The 17484-nt window shown below is 38.6% G+C and overlaps 1 pseudogene; it reads left to right on the forward strand.

The window, feature by feature from the left end:
* LOC114039836 overlaps nt 1-17484 on the forward strand; it is a 119009-nt pseudogene that overhangs the window by 7760 nt on the left and 93765 nt on the right.

Below are 17484 nucleotides of genomic sequence, written 5' to 3' on the forward strand. Positions count from 1 at the left end.
CCCTTCTAGGCTGATTTTGCCAGTTTCTTTAATATTGCCAGACTTCTCCCTAGCCTGGACTTCATCCTCTGGCCACTCTAGTTGATGTCCCATTTAAAATGTGGCAAGGAGATGTGAATATAATAGTCTGTATTTGTTTCAACCATTGCACGGTAGGGTGGGCCTGTTACCTTTTAGACACCCTAATTATTGTAGCTTTTTTGTTGTTCAGTCATTTTCGGTCATGTCTGACTCTTTGTTATCCCATTTGGGGTTTTCTTGCAATGATATTGGAGTGGTTTGCCATTTCCTTTTCCAATTCATTTTGCAAATGAGGAAACTGAGGCAAACAGTTAAGTGACTTGCCCAGGGTCACACAGCTAGGAAGTAGCTACGGCCAGATTTAACTTATGAAGATGAGTCTTCCTGACTCCAAGCCTGGCATGCTATCCACTGAGCCACCAAGGTGCCCATTATTGTAGCTTAACAGTATCTATTTTGGCAGTCATACCACACTGTTATTTTATACTAGCCTGCTGCCCACTGAAACCCTCAAATCTTTTTCTCTTCTTTAAATATTTGTTTTAAATTTATCATTTATTAGCATTCTTTTCTTTTTTAATTTTGAGTTCCAAATTCTCTTCCTCCTTCCCCCATCTACTTAGAAGGCAAGCAATTTGATATCAATTATACCTGTGAAATTAGGCAAAACAGGTTTCCATATTAACCATATTTCTAAAAAAGGCAAGAAAAATATATTTGAGTTGCACTCAGAGTCCATCAGTTCTCTCTCTGGAGGAGGATAGTATTTTTTTTATTATGAGTTCTTTTAAATTGTCTTGGACATTGTACTGATCAGAGTAGTCAAGTCTTTCACAGAAAATCATCATTACAACGTTGCTATTGCTATGCATGTTGATCGCCCAGTTCTTCTCACTTCACTTTTCATCAGTTCAGATAGGTCTTGCCTTGGTGTTTTGTTTTTGTTTTTTTCTGAAACCACCCTTTCATCATTTCTTATAGCACAATAGTACTCCATCACAATCACATGCTACAACTTATTTGTCCATTCCCAACTGTGGAGCATTCCCTCCTTTTCCAATTCTTTGCCAACACAAAAAGAGCTGCTATAAATATTTTTGTACATGTACCTCCTTTTCCTTTCTCTTTGATCTCTTTGGGATACAGACCTAGTAGTGGTATTTCTAGGTCAAAGGGTCTGCACAGTTTTACAGCCCTTTAGGCCCCAAATCTTTTTCAAAGGAGCTGTCTTTTTGAAAGGATTTCCCCACCTTATACTTGTGCATTTGATTTTTTTTTTTAGCCATTATCCTATAAATTGTGGCCAAATTAATTTTTTCAAAAGATTCCAATTGTCATTCCACTGTTCAGAAATCTCTATCTACTCACCCCAAGCTCCTTAGATGGGCATCCCAGGACCTCTATTTTTGGCTGCACAGAGCACTCCTATGGTATATAAGTAAAGAATTCTGGCTCTGGCTATAGAACTTGATCTCAAATCCTTGCTCTGCCACTTAATCTTAGGCAAGTCATTTACCTTGTGGGGGCCTCAGTTTCCCACAACTGTAAAATGAAGGAGGCAAAATAAATGACCTAAAAGGTACCATATAGCTCTATGTCTTTGAGCTTATGAATTTTAACTCTTCCTGTTCCCCTGCACGAGCCTTTTGTTATTGCCAAACTGGTATCTTCATCATTCCCCAGACCTGTTAGGAGCACATGGGTGGGATAGGAGAATAAAAAGTTGGACTGAGAGTCAAGAAGGCCTGAGTTTAAATCCTGACTCAGACACTTAACTAACTTTATGACTCTGGACAAGTTATTTAACCTTTGCCTGCCCCAGTTTCCTCATCTGTAAAAGACAAAGTTGGACTCTTTGACCGCTAAGATCCTTTCCAGATTTGTCTCTGATCCCATTACTGTGGGCTTAGATGTAATAGGCAAGGCTCACTGTTGAACATTGTCATAATCAACATTCATCCCTGGTCACAATTATAGTTGATATGGTACATGGTCTGTCAAACCAACAGTAACCATATAATGTAGGGATTCTTAATCTTTTTTGTGTCATGAACCACTTTGGTGGTCTGATGAAACCTATGGACACCTTCCCAAAATAAGGTTTTTCGATGCATAAGATATGTAGGATTTCAAAAGAAACCAATTATATTGAAATAGTTTTAAAATATACTTTTAAAAATAAACCATTTGTGGACCCCAGATTAAGAACACCTGATCTAAAGCTTTGACAACAGTAAGATCCTAAAGGGTCCTGTGGTCCCTAGAATTCCACATGGGGAGGGTTATATCCCAAGCCTGGGTGAATCTTAAGCCTGAACTGTTCTCCTTCCTACTTCTTTCTCTTCCTTCAGCTCAGTGTGATTCTAAGGCTCCCATCTACCTCCAGAGGAAAGCCTAGGAGGCCAGGCAGGCAACCAAGCTTCTACAGAGTAGCTACCAGGTGAGCTCTTCTTAAAATTCCTGTGCTGCTTTGGCTTCAGTGTGACCTTGCTTCCTTCCCTCAGCATCAAGCTTCTTTGTTCAAGAGCTCTTCAGTCAGAGACTTGAATCCCAGTTCTCTCTCCCAGAAAACTGGGCTAATCCTGGGGATGAGGACTTCCATATAGAATTGGCCTTGGTTCCTTTTGTATCTTCCCTTGCACATATATTAAATCTGAAAACATAAGCCTTAGGGCCACATCTCCGAGCTATTTGAGTGGCAAAGGATACTTTTAAACTAATACATGTCTGATTCCCCTCTCTCCCCTTGCTCTCTTAAGAAACAGCCTTTGAACTTTCTTGAAGTTGAAGGATGTGGCTATAAATTCCACTAGGAGAAATAGAATGTTTTGGATTCTGCTTAGAGGGAAATTATAGAGAGACATGATTCTGAAAATGTCCTGGGTCTGGACTCTGGTGGGTTTCAAAGCTAAGCTTCTTATTTTCCTGCTTTGTGAATCAAGTGGGATCTGTTGTGTTTGGACCCAAATCAAGGATCAAAGATTCTTAATCATATCAGAACTTAAAATCATGGCATTGTTGCTTCCAGAGCCCAGGTAAATATCAGAGAATACCTAAGTATTCCCAAAATCATAGAACTTAAAAGCTGAAAAGGGCCTCAAAGGCCACATAGTCCAACCCATATTTAACTGAAACCCCTCTCCAATATCCCTAAGAAGTGATTGCCCAATCTGTATTCAAAGACTTCCAATGAGAACTACATCCCAAGGAACACATTCCCCTTTAGGATAGCTTTAATTGTTACGTAGGGTATTTTATTGTTTTACCAGACTTCTGTCAGCCAATCATTTGTTAGGTGCCTATTATGCACCAGGCACAGGGGATACAAAAAAAGGAAAAAGACTGTCCGTATTTCCTGGGAACTTACAGGCTAATGGGGGAAACAATATGCAAACAACTGTGTACAAATATTAGGCTTCTACTAAGCCTATCTTTCCTTACTCTGAACCCTTTGAAATTCTTTCTCCAAAATTGCTATCATGAACTCTGAAGGAAGGAGTGGCACTATGGAAGATAGGCTCAGGGTCCTGTTTTTTCTAGCTCAACAGCCAGTTACATTTTGTTGGCCAGAATCAGACCTTGATTGGCATTTTCTCTTGTCTCATTCTGCCTTTGAAGGGTGAAATTATTTAAGTCAAGTCACAAATTCATCTACTCTGTTTTTGGCAGTGAGCACCAGCAGATGTCTGGGTAGATGACATTCCTCTTTCCTTGTGCCAAAATCACCAATTACCTGAAATTAGTCCTCCAGGGAGCAAAATTTTAAGGCCCTGTCTGGACCACATGTAGGATTTCCTTGGGCTTCCTGAAGTCCAGTCTCCCTGCACCATTGTTCTTCTCTTTCCACTTGCCCCCTGCAAGGGTTAGGATTGAGCTCAGGACAGTTCATTATGTCCTAAGGACAAACCATCAGGCCCCCATTTCCTTTTCCACAAGCAGGATTTTCAGTGTCTAAACCTAATGTAATCATATACATACCTGAGGGGAAAGAGATCCCGAAAGGTAAGTGAATGAGAACTTTTCTTTCACTTATTGAACATGCATTTTCTGAGCCACAAGCTATTTGCTTGTCTGTGCACTGCTCACTACTGTTGGCTCTCTAGTCAGAGGAGGAAGGAAGGGCCAGTTGCTTTTGGGAAAGAATGTAATCTCTAAATCCCCACAGAGTAGAAGCTGTTGCTTATTCAAACCCTCTAAGAGATCCCACAGAATTTAATCCTTTATTTGCTCTGACATCCTGAGGCTATTTGAAACTAAGTAGAATCCAGCAGTTGGTGTTGCTGAGTCCAGAATCACAGAGTGAAACTTAGAAAGGTGCTCCAAGGCCATCTTGTCCAGGAATCTTTCACAACATCCACAACAGGTGATAATCCAGCCTTTGCCTGATAGCCCATTGCACTTTTGGAGAATCCTAATTAGTAGGGATTTCTTCCTTATATCAAACCGAAAACTGCCTTTCCATAACTCTCTTTGCTCCTAGTTCTACTCTCTGGGGTCAAACAGAACAAATCTTAGTGCTCTTCTACGTTCCTCATTCCTTCAGCTAGTTTGTATTTGCCACGTCCTGAAGGCCTTTCACAATCCTAGTAACCCTTCTTGGGATACTGGGATATAAATGCTTGTTCAATCAATCAGTCAGTGCCCTTCATAAATGTTGTGCCTCAAATAGAGCATGGTACTCCAGATGTGTAATGTGATGATGGTAGAATACAGTGGCACCTTAACATTCAGCCTGCCCTTGCCCAGTAGAATGCAAGCTTCCTGAGAGAAGGCTGTGTTTATTCATTTTTGTCCTTGTGTACCTGACACCAGTAAAATCACAGGTCCTTTCTGAGCTGCTGTATCCCCTTCTTATGCCTAAGATGGTACCTTCCACATGTCAGGCAGAGGATATAAATCTCTCTTGAATTAATAGCTAATAAAATCTAACAGTTATATAGCATTTTAAAGTTTGCAGAACACTTTACAAATGTTATCTCATTTGATCCTTACTACAACTCTGAGAGGGAAGGGCTGTTATCCCCATTTTACAGATGGAGGCTCAGAGAGGTTAAGTGAATTGCCCAGGGTCACACATCTAGTAAGTGGCTGAAGTGGGAAGTGGGATTTGAACTCAGGTCTGTCCGACTCCAAGTCCAGTTCCCATACCCACTGTGTCAACCTAGCTGTCCAGTTGAATCGAATATCACACTGTTGATGCATATCAAACTTGAAATTCCACTAAAACTCCTAGATCTCTTTCAGGCTAAGTGACATCTAGATCTAACCCTCTGTAGGTGTTCCCTATGCCAGTGACATTACAGCTCCAAACTAAAAAGAAGAAAGGTCAGCAGAATGTCCTGGGCCACTGCTTTGTTACCAGATGCTTACAGACTCCCCTCTAATAACACATGCTCAAGTTGTGCCAGGAATAGAAGCCAAGGTCAGTGCTCTGGAGGTGGCAAGCTTCAACCTCTTCCATTGTTCCTGCTATTTCCATTTTTTTTTTTTAAATGGGGCCAGTATTTGACCTTCTCTGGCCTTCTTTGTTCCCTGGCACAAGGAGGTACTCAGTGAATGCTCCCTGGATTCATCAAGAGCTATCAGGTGCTCCTTGATTTGCCTTGGCTTTCAGTTCCCTTTTAGCAGTTTATGTTCAGTCCAAAGGTCATTCTCTTTAGGAGGAAAAATAGAACCAATATAAGAGTTGAGTACTTCTTCCATCTCTCTACTGTCCATCATCCCTTTGAGCCTCTTTTCTACAATATAGCATTTTTTCCAAAAGGCCCTCTTTTGGGGCCGTAGCACTCACCATTAATTTCAGCTCATTCTGAGTTTTAGAGTTCCTGACACTATTCTTACAGGACCTTACTACACTCTTGTACTCATCTTCAATTACCTGCCCTTGATTCCACTTTCTATATATGTCTTTTTAAAAAATTTAATTTGGTCAGTGAGTTCCTTCTGTGCATCCACAGTGTCCTCTTCAGACAACACCTCAATTTTTTTCCTAATTGGAATGGTTTCTCATTGTGAAACAATACCTTGATAACATGTCCAGGTTAATAAGTGTGTTAATTCCAGCACACTTTTCTGTCCCTTTCTGGAATAGCCATTTTCTTATCCTATTTCCATAGATCTTCTTTGTTTTTAGTTACCCACAGTGTATTTAGGAATCCATTTTTTCAAATCATTTATTACCTCTCAGATTTAGGAAAGTCATTAGGGCTATCTTAAGAACTCCAATCTTGTCACTTTGAAGATATTTTCTTAGAGCTACATTAAGTACTAGGTTCCTTAGTACTGGGAGGCTAGAAATTAAAAGAGCCAAACCATTTGAATCTGTTTGGCAAGTTGCTTTTTATCCCTATGGATTGACTTGTCATTCCATTTACATTGACTCTTCCCTACCTGCCTCAGATACAGAAGGAAAACCTTTTGAAGTCTTTTCCTTCTCCTTAGAGTTGGCCATTAGGCTTTCATCTTGATCCCCACCTCTTTGAGCAAATTGTTCCTTTGACAACAACCCCTAAACATTATTAATAATAGTATTTCAACGTTTCATCTCTTAACTTCTGTTTTAGACTCTTTTCCCTCACTTAAATGTGAATTTAATTTCTTTGTTCACCCATGGGAACTTCTAAAAGAGTTTCCATCTGGTAGGCTTTTCAAGGTAGGAACCCTGGACACAGGTCTCCAGCTGCCTTTTTCTTTTTCTAACTGCCTCCTTCCAAGTAAGGGCAGTCCTAAGTACAGGACATGAAAAACTCATTTGTAAGCTGGATGGGTTATAGATTCCATGGGAGGATACACAGTTCTTGTTCCATCAGAAAATAGGGATGGCACTTAGTTACTTCTGCAAATCTGAATTCTTTCTTTATGTAGTGTCCTCAAATCTCCCCCCAAAACATGAAGCTTGTGCATCTTGAACATAATTCAGTAAATATTTACTAAGCCTCTACCATGTGCTAGGCACTAGAGTACTTTGTCCTCACTTTTATATTGTTTTCTTCGCTTAGAATGTAGAGGGGAGGATAGATTCAGTCCCAGGACTTAGGATCAAAGCTATCTGTTAGCAAAGCTCTCTGTTCCTTAGGCCCGATGGGGGCGTATCCATGTGAGCTAGAGTCAAGGCTATAAGCAGCTCAGGTGACTTTACTAAACTCTAAGCTATACAGTGATTTCATCACAAATTTGTAACAAAAATGTGTAATGTTATTCTTTTTTTCTATTTGTTTTTGCCTATTCTGACCTTGGAAGAATTTTTATCTTTTCTTGCCTTATTTTGTAAAAACATTCCCACATCTCTGTAGTTTATAATAGTCTTGACTTGCAGTTTTCATAGTTGTTAATTCATGAGACTGCCTGGTATATTATTGGCCTATGATTTTTTATCTTATACATGAACAAGTTCCGTTTAATGAAGATTATTTAAACACCTGTTATGGAGTATCATGCTAGGCCACGGGACATAAAGATAGAAGATGTCTCACTGTCTGCCCTAAAGAAGTTTACAGTGCAGTAGGAGGAGAAGATGGAGGAGGAGGAGGAGAAGTAACTGAAATACATCTTAGAGCAGTGATGGCAAACTTAAATAAAAACATCATATTGACTTGGAAAACCTCAAATTAACATTTATCTGTTGTATTCATGTTTATTTTGTTAAACATTTCTTAATTACATTTTAATATGGTTTGAGCCTTACCTTAAAATGACTGATAGTTTAACACCTCTGACTTAGAGTACTATTCAATACAAGGGAAAGATCCAGTAGAGAGGCATGAGAGATCCAAGGAGGGAGGAGGTAGTTCTAAGTGGAAGAGTTAGGGAAGACTCCATGGAAGAGGAATCATCTGAGCCAGGTTTCATTGGGCAGAAACTGTTTGTGGCATGGGGAATAACATGCAAATATACAGAGGCCAGAAAGGACAGACTAAGATCAGGAAGCAGCAAGTGGTCTAATTTGGAGTACCATGACAAGAACTGTAAAAGTAAATTGGGGGGCCTTGAATGCCAGGCTGACACAGTGATGGGTGTAAGCACCTTCAGTGTACAGAGCACTGCTAGGCACCGAAAGAGACAAAATTTGGATAAGACTTGATCATTGTCCTCATGAAGCTAATTTATTTTAAAATAAAAACAGAGCCATAATATACAATATTGTGTACTTAATGCATTAGAGATGTACAAAGTAAAATACAGAGTGAGGTTTGATGACAAGTGTAACAAGAAATTAAGGAAAGCTTGCTGGAGCAGGTAGCATTTCAGTTGGGTTCTAAAAGACTGGCTAAGGAGCTCAGGATGTAAAGATGGAGGGAGGGCAATGTTCTCTTCCATTGGTTTCATGCTTCCTCTCCCATTGGGCAACCAACATTTCTTTCTCAGGACTTTATGCCACCTTAGACTTTAGAGAAAATTCTTCTCTATGTAGCTTCCATTGAGATCCAGCCTGATTTCACCTCTGACCTGAATGGCTGCTCTGCTCCCTCCCTCTCCACCCAGGCTCCAAAATCTTGTGTTCTGCTCAAATCATTTTATTTAATTCCATTAGTATTATACTTAAGAAAATAATTTTAAAAGATTGTACTGCAAGTCTCCCATTGAATTTTTTGTTTAAAGAGAAGAATTCTACCACTGCAAAGTGTCTGAGAACCACTGATATAGAGAATAAAGTCTCTTTAGCATGACATTTGAGACCCCCTATTTTGTGCTCACTCTCCTCCCACCCCCAGCTTACCTCTCCAGTCATTGCCTCCCTACTCAATAAGCTCCAGTGGCTCCCTAATAACTCCAAGATCAAATGTAAAGCCCTCTGCTTGGCATTTAAAGCCCTTGCACAACCTGGCATCTCCCTTTCTTTTCAGTCTTCTTATACCTTACTCACCTCCACACCCTCTGTGATCCAGCTGCGTTGGCCTTCTTGCTACTCTTCAAATGTGACATTACATCAGCCTCTTTGCTGACTGTCCCCAGTATCTGGAATCCCCTCCCTTTTGACCTGGTTTCCTTAAAGACTCAGCTCAATTCCCACCTTCTACAAGAGACCTTTCCTAGTCTCCCTCAAAGCTAGAGCCTCCTCTCTGAGATTGCCTTATATTTACACTGTATATATCCTATTGGCACATAGTTGTTTTCATGTTGTCTTCCCTATTAGACTGGGAGCTCCTTGAGGGCAGGGACTATCTTTTACCTTTTCTTTGTATCCCCAGTGCTTAGCACAGTGCCTGTCACACAGTAAGAATTATTAAATTCAGTTGACTAACTGACTACCCAACCTGAAATGTTCACTCCATTCCCACTGGTGTATCATTATTCCACATGCATCTGGGTTCCTCCAATGCAAAAAAGTAATGTTTACAGTCAGTCACACCTTCAGTTAGTAAAATACATAATCTGTCACACACAGAGTTGGCATTCATGCTGATTTGACAACAACGTGACCTAAAGGATCCAGGAGTCCTGGTTGGGAGGGTGGTGGAATCCTGGCATGAGGTATCAGGGAACCTCTGGGCAGGCGTTTCTCAATCATGACTGCTTTTTTCCCCTCAGCTCTGCCTGCCCTCCAGGTTCCTGCACATCTTCTGAGGGGACCCCAGGAGATCAGGTAATGGCAGCTGAGCTCCTGTCAGCCTGGTCCCAGGTGAGCCTTTCTACCAGATTCCAAGATAGCTGGGTGCACAGTGACCTCTCATTTCCTACCTATGCTAGGACCTTGTTTGTCCAGTAGCTATTCCTACCAGGCACCTTATCCCTAATTTTCATCCAGGGATGAAAGGAAACATATGGTCTGCTCCCTGGTTCCCTTCAGACCCCATTTCCCACCTTTTTCTTTCTTTTTTTCCCTCTCCCCCCACATTTTCCCCCTCCCATTCTATTCCCCTCAGCCTCACAGAACCTAGGAGTGAAAGTCTAGTCCTACCTAAAATGGGAGTTGCTGCTCTGCAACATTTCCCATAAGTGATCAGCCTTACTTTGAAGACCTCCAGGGACAAGGAACTCCCTACCTACTCAGGTAGCCCCTTCCATTTGTGGTTCTCTATGGTTGTATTGTGCTAAGAAATTTCTCTAATGCCATTGGTTGCAGTTCTGTCCTCCATAGCCACTGATCTTGTAGGCCCATGCCTCTTCTTTTGTATTTATTCAGTGATCTGCCATTACTTCCATCTTTTCATTTGTGCAAAGTACCTGTACCCACCTTGGGAGTTCATGTCCATCTTTGTAGCCTTCTCTGTGCTTCTATTCAAACTGATGTGTTCTGTACCCACTAGGGTACAGCCATGGAAGGGCCCCAGCCCTGACAGAGACCTCCAGAGGGTGGCTGATTTATAGCAAGTCTCTCCATCCTTTGTGCCAGGTCTATGATCTCCACTACAAACTTGTCATCCTTTTCTTCTCCCTGTGTTCTCCTCCCACAGCTGTATTGCCTTTGTCCTTATCCACATGATCTTCAACACCTCCCCGGAGGGATTTTCACACAGCTGGCATCTTTCTGACTTGACCAACCGTTTTATCTGCTTTATTCTTTCTGAACATGTTGTTCCCATCCATTGTTGTATTCAGGTCATGAGTCACACCCCATCAATTCTCAGGGACACCTGTGAGATCATATTTACCTGTTAACATCATGTCTAATTCACTTTGTTCATTCTCCATCCTGTGATCATTGGCATGTGATCACCTTTAACTACTAGTCCCATTTCTATACCTCTTCCCTCTTTTTCACTCCTCTGGGTTTTTTGACACCTCCCTGCAGTTCTTTTCGCTGTATCTGGATAATCTTGTCCAGACTCATAATTTTTTGTTTTAAAATTATTATAAACTTAATAACTATCAGGAAAGATAAACATAAAATAAAAGGTCTTACCTAAAACTGTTAGGAAATTTAAATCAAGGGGCAGCTAGGTGGCACGGTGGATAAAGCACCAGCCCTGAAGTCAGGAGGACCTGAGTTCAAATCCAGCCTCAGACCAAACACTTGACACTTACTAGCTGTGTGACCCTGGGCAAGTCACTTAACCCCAATTGCCTAAAAAATAAAAGGAAATTTAAATCAAATTAAGACAACAACCAAACATTCTTTTGTTCTAGGCCCCTTTCTAAGTTCTACTGCCTTAGGCTTTTTTTCCTTTTTCTTTCTTTTTTTTTTTAAATGCATAGCTATAGTCAGTGTGTGGAGTTGTAACTGCTGTTCTTGCTTTACATCACTTCACATGTGTCTTTCCTCTTTTTATCCATCCTTTTTTTATGGTACCATGGTATTGCTTTGAAAGGTTTGGATCTTGGGGCCTATTGTTTCAGGTGGGGGGAAATTCAATGTGGAAATTCTCCATTGATGGAGATAAGCAATTTATCTTTTACTTTTTTAAGTCCTAGAGAATTGCCTTAGAAACCTAGAGGTTACATGCTTTGCCCATAGTCATAGCTAGTATTGTTCAGGCTCAAGACTTAATTACAACGCTTTTTGATTCCCAAGGCCAGCCTTTTGTACTCTATACCATGATGCCTCTAATATTACGTTAGTGCACCATAATTTATTGAACCATTTTCCATGGATATATAAGTTGTTTTTAATTTTCTACTATTGCAAATAAATATAGCAAGCTAATATTTTTACATAAATATTAACTTTTTTTATGAAACAAGAGGTCTTTTTTTCCTGGCAGTGAATTGCTGGGTCAGAAAATAAGATTAATTTTTGACCCTTTTTATTGCCAGATTGTTTTTATGAAGTGTTTGTAATAGTTTATAGTACCACCAAGAATCTGTTAGAGTTTCTGCCAATATTACCTCTTTTTTTTTTTTTTTTTTTGCCATTTTAATGGATGAAAAGTATCTTAAGGTTGATTATTAGGATAACTGTTTTTTTTTTCATTGGTCATTAGCAGTTTGTATTTTCTTCTTTGAAAATCATCTGTTCATAGGGGCAGCTCAGTAGCGCAGTAGATAGAGCACCAGCCATGAAGTCAGGAGGACCTGAGTTCAAATCCAGCCTCAGACCAAACATTTCACACTTACTAGCTGTGTGACCCTGGGCAAGTCACTTAACCCCAATTGCCTTAAAAAAAAAAAAAGAAAGAAAGAAAGAAAATCATCTGTTCATGTCCTTGGATCATTGATTCATAGGGAGTTAGAGGTTCACAGGTTTTAGAATTTGGTAGGATCTTATATAGATCATGGTATTATAGGTAGAGGGTTTTTTTAAACAGCTTCTGAATATCAGACCTTTATCTGACACCTTTGTACCAAATATTTTTCTGAATCATTTTCTTTCTTTTAATTTTAGAGGCATTGCTATTTGTTGTACAAAATCCTTTTATCCATGTGTAGCACAGGCATAGACATAGACCCACCCACACCAGCAATTTAGTTTGTGAATGGGGTTTGGAAGTAGTAACTCATACTTAAAATATTTACCAGATGATAATACAAAAGCAATCATCATAACTTCACAGCAAAATCGATGAAAAGTTAATCTTTCTCTCATTTCTCCCTCTCAAACTAGAAAGGGCAATAAAGGGCCACCAACCACCCCAGGAGATGTCCCATTTCTTTAGATGGTGGTAGAGAGCAACAAGGCCAAGCCAGCTCCCAGCAAGTAAACCCAGGAAACAGCTGTGTCAGCTGAAAGTTTTCAATGCCTTCGTCCTGCCCCCTTGTGGTCCCTCCTGCACTTGCTCAGCTTTCTCCTGTTTCTTCTCTGATTTCTTACAGCTCTCAGTGCTTCCAGTCAGAGCCTCCTACTAGTCAGTGACTGTTCTTTACCTTATGAGGTAAAAGTGCTTTTCTTTCAGGTATGAATCTAATGTATCTATATGTAATCTTTCCAGAGTCTCTAAACAGTTACTTGATTTAATGTTTCTGAGCTACAAACTTCAGAACTCTTAAAAAAAAAAAAAATCACATGCATGTGAATCAGCGAACCACATTGCCTTGCAGCCATCATTCCTGCAGTCATTACTCTGCCTTCAAATATGTCTTCTCAGTACATTCATCTGAGGGACAGTTCTCTATTTCATCCTGATGATATTATGTGTCTCTTCTCAACATTTTATCTGAAAGATTATATTTCACAAATTGATTTTATTAGTTTTCCTTGCACAAAAATATTTTGGCCCCTTTAAACTGCTAAACTGTTTACATATTAAAAGTTGCACTTGAATTATCAGATCCATCATTTTGTCTCCAATAATTTTATCCATATGTTTGATAATGTTCCTCCCCACCATTGTCAGATAAAGTAAAGTTTCTTTCTTGCCTTTTTTTCTTCTTTCTTATTGTGTAGTCTGTGTACATCTAGCTTTTTAGTTGTTAGGTATGTCTTTTCAGTTATTCTGTCCAAAGATTATGTACTTATCATTAGTCTCATGTATTATTGACTCTGTCTCATGCTATATATTAATGTCTTTAATATGGACTTCCCATTTATGAAAGAAGTTTTGCTTTTGGATCACTTTGTTCCCTTTTTCCTTCTTGTTTCTCCTTGCCTTTACTTTCTGCCCCTTCTGTGCTCCAAAATATTTAGTAATTTAACCAACACTGTATTTTATAGGCCCTCATATTTTATTAGCAACTAGTTTGTCATGATTAGAAAAGTGTGAATTAGTTTTAAATGTTCACTTTTTTACTTAAAGAAGACAACTTTTGTTCCAGAGTTTCCTTGAAGTTCATATATCTTTCTGTAAACTTTTCAAAATCAAAATAGTTCTCAAATGTCTTCTTAATACAGCAGGCTTTACATTTCAACTAGAATTTTTCTGGGTAGATAATTCATGTCCCTGTAATAAAATTTTGTGTGTATTATAATCCCCTTTCTACTGCATCCACTTATACTCATTGAAAGGTCTCCCTGATCCTGACTTGGGTGAGTAATTTTTTATGTTTCTGCACCCTAGAGTATTTTTTCCTTATAAGGGTTTAATTATAATGTCTTAAATCCTGGATCTTTCCCAGTTGGAGTCTTGTGGACTCTTCCTTTTTTGTATTTTGTATTTTTTTCCTCTACTACTACAAAGAATTTTTGGATAATTTTCTGGAGTATTGCATTTATGTTATCTTACTTTCTAAATTTTCTAGAATATCAGTATTCTTCAGATTGCTGCATCTTTACCCAACCTCTATGGCTGTCTTTTGAATATGAATGTTTTCCTGTTCTTTGGATAATTCGAATGTTTTCTGAGCCTGTATTTTCAATGCATCTCTTGTTCCCTGTAATTCATTTTCTGCAGTAGTAAGTCTATTATTGGTTCTCTCTGTGAGAAGGTGGATGTTAATATATTCTCCATGTTGATGATTTAATTCATTATTTTCTTCCCATCTTTTATCTCTAGCTTGAGTTCTTCCAGGATTTTTTTTTTTACTTCAAGATTTTTTATTTGGTCTTATGAACTACTTAGAAGCATTAATCCTTGCTTAATTTTTTAAAAATATATCGTTTATCTTTTTGAAGACATTTCTTCAGATTGCATTTTCTTTTTTCACTTGCATCACTTCTGGTACATTAGCTTTAATCAGCAAACACAAACATTTGGATTGTACGTGAAATTGCAGATCTATTACATACAGCTTATTTCTTTCAGTAGTACCAATATTGCCTTGCTTGTCTGTTCCCCCCCCCCCCAGGAGACCCTCTCTGGTCTCCTGTCTATTTTTAAAATGTGTCATTGAAGTGCTTTTCTTTCTTGTCTTGCTTTTTTTGACATCACTTTCACTATACCCCCAACTCTCTTCACCACCCCCATAAAAGCCCTCCCTTATAACAAAAGTATAGTTGTGCAAAACATATTTGTGATATAATGGTTGTGTCTAGAAATCTTTGTGTCACTTTGTACCTGGTCTATTACCTCTCCCCACAGAAGTGGAGAGCTTCATCATAAGGCTGTCAGAGTTGTGCATTGGTCACTGCATTGATCAGAGTTCTTAAGTCTTTTACAACTATTTCTACAGTATTCAGGTTGTATAAACTGTTCTGGTTTTGCTCACTTCATTCTGCATCAATACAGGTTTTCCCAGGTTTCTCTGAACCCATCCCTTTCATCTTTTTGTACAGTGCAAATGTAAAATATGAAGTCATTTACATTCATATAGCGTAAGTTGTACAGCCATTCTTTAATTTGATGGACACCCACTTTGTTTCCAGTTCTTTTCTTTCTTTTCTTTTTATAATTAATATTCTTTCCAATTATATGTAAAAACAGTTTTTAACATTGTTTTTTAAAATTTTGAGCTCTAAATTCTCTCCCTTCCTACCTCCCACCTATTCTCCCTCCCTGAAATGGCAGGCAATTTTATATAGACTATACATGTGCAGTCATGCAAAACATATTTCTGTATTAGCCATGTTGCAAAAGAAAACAGACAAAAAAAAACAAGAAAAATAAAGTTTAAAAAGTATGTTTCTATCTGCATTTGGACTCCATCAGTTTTTTCTCTGGATTGGATAGCATTTTTCATCATAAAGTCCTTTGGAATTGTCTGGATCATTGTATTGCTGAGATTAGCTAAATCATTCACAGTTGATTATCATACAGTATTGCTTTTACTGTGCACACTGTTCTGGCTCTGCTCACTACACTTTTCATCAGTTCATGTAAGTCTTTTCAGGTTTTTCTGAAAGCATTCTGCTCATCATTTCTTACAGCAAAATAGTATTCCATCACAATCACATACTGCAATTTGTTCAGCTATTTCCCAATTGATAGCCATCCCCACAATTTCCAATTCTTAGCCACCACAAGAACAGCCATAAATATTTTTGTACATGTCGGCCCTTTTCCTTTTTCATTGATCTCTTTGGGATACAGACCTAGTACTGATATTGCTGGGTTAAAGAGTATGCATAGTTTTATAGCCCCTTGGGCATAGTTCCAAATTGCTTTCCATAATGGTTGGATCAATTCACAACTCCATCAACAATGCATTAATGTCCCAGCTTTTCCATATCCCCTCCCATCATTTAACTATAGATAGCTTTGACTTCTTCTGAAAACTGCCTCTTCATATCCTTTGATCATTTGTCATTTGGGGAATAATTCATTTTCTTATAGATTTCACTCAGTTCTCTATATATATTTGAGAATATCAGAGAAACTTGCTATAAAAAATGTTTTTCCCAGTTTTCTGCTTTCCTTCTAATTTTGGTTACATTGGATATGTTTGTCCAAAATCTTTTTAATTTAATGTAACAAAATTATCCATTTTACTTCCCGTAATGCTCTTTGTCTCCTGTTTAGTCATAAATTCTTCCCTTTATTCGAATATTCCATGCTCCCCTAATTCGCTCATGAGATCTCCTTTTATGTATAAATCATGTACCCATTTTGATCTTATCTTGGTAACATATATGGTGTCCCAGCAATTTTTGTCACATAGTGAGTTCTTGTCCCAAATGCTTAGATCTCAGTGTTTATCAAACACTGGATTACTATGGTCATTTACTACTGTGTGTTGTATACCTAATCTATTCCACTGCTCCACATTTTTTTTTAAATTTATTCCCTTGATATTCTTGACATTTTGTTCTTCCAGATGTTCTGTTACGATTTTTTCTAGCTCTATAAAATAATTTTTTGGTAATTTGATTGGTATGGCACTGAATAAGTAAATTAATTTAGTCAAATTCTTTTCTTATAAAAAGTACTGCTACAAATATTTTTGTACTTCTGAGTTATTACCTTCTTTCTCCAAACTCTTTGGGGAATATACCTAGTAGTGGTAATAGCTTGGTCAAAGGCTATGTGCAGTTTAGTGATTTTTTTTGAACATAGTTCAGAATTGCTTCCCAGAATGATTGAACCAATTCACAACTCCACCAGCAGTATGTTAATGTTTCTGTCTTCTCAGAGGTCCTCCAATTGTTTCACAGTATTTTTAAACTGCATAAATACTTTTCTTAATATTTCTCATTTATTTAGGTTGCTTTTTAGTTCTCTATCTTCTATTGTGGCCCAGAAAGTCCAGTCCCATTTTAATGACACGATCTTATCTAGCTGTTCACCTTTCAGATCTTACTTTTCTAAAGCCCCTGGTGAGGTGACTGGAGATCACACCATAGGAGATTTGTCTGAGGAAGCTGAAGATGTTTAGCCTAGATAAAAATAAATAAACATATGGGGGCATAGGGTTAGAGGGAGAATGATGCCTGTCTTCAGATGTTTGAAGAGCTGTCATGTAGAAGACAAATTAAAGTTGTTCTGCTTAGACCCAAGGGTACAGCTGGGAGTGATAGGCAGAAGTTGCAGAGAGGCAGATTTATGCTTGATGTAAAGGGAAGATTGCCTAACAATTAAAGAGTTGTCTAAATCTGGAGTGGCCTGCCTTGGAAGGTAGTGTGTTCCTCTCAGTTAAGTCTTTGGGTAAAAGCTAGATTTTATTGTAGAGAGGATTCTTGACAAATTGGTGTTGAAAAGAGATCGTTTCTGAGGACCTTTCCGACTGAAATTCTGTGATTTGGCAGCATTGTGAAAACATGCCTGTCCTCTGCCTCCA

The sequence above is a fragment of the Vombatus ursinus genome, unplaced genomic scaffold, assembly GCF_900497805.2.
Source record: "Vombatus ursinus unplaced genomic scaffold, bare-nosed wombat genome assembly UNPS02012319.1, whole genome shotgun sequence".
In the NCBI taxonomy this organism is placed as follows: Eukaryota; Metazoa; Chordata; class Mammalia; order Diprotodontia; family Vombatidae; genus Vombatus; species Vombatus ursinus.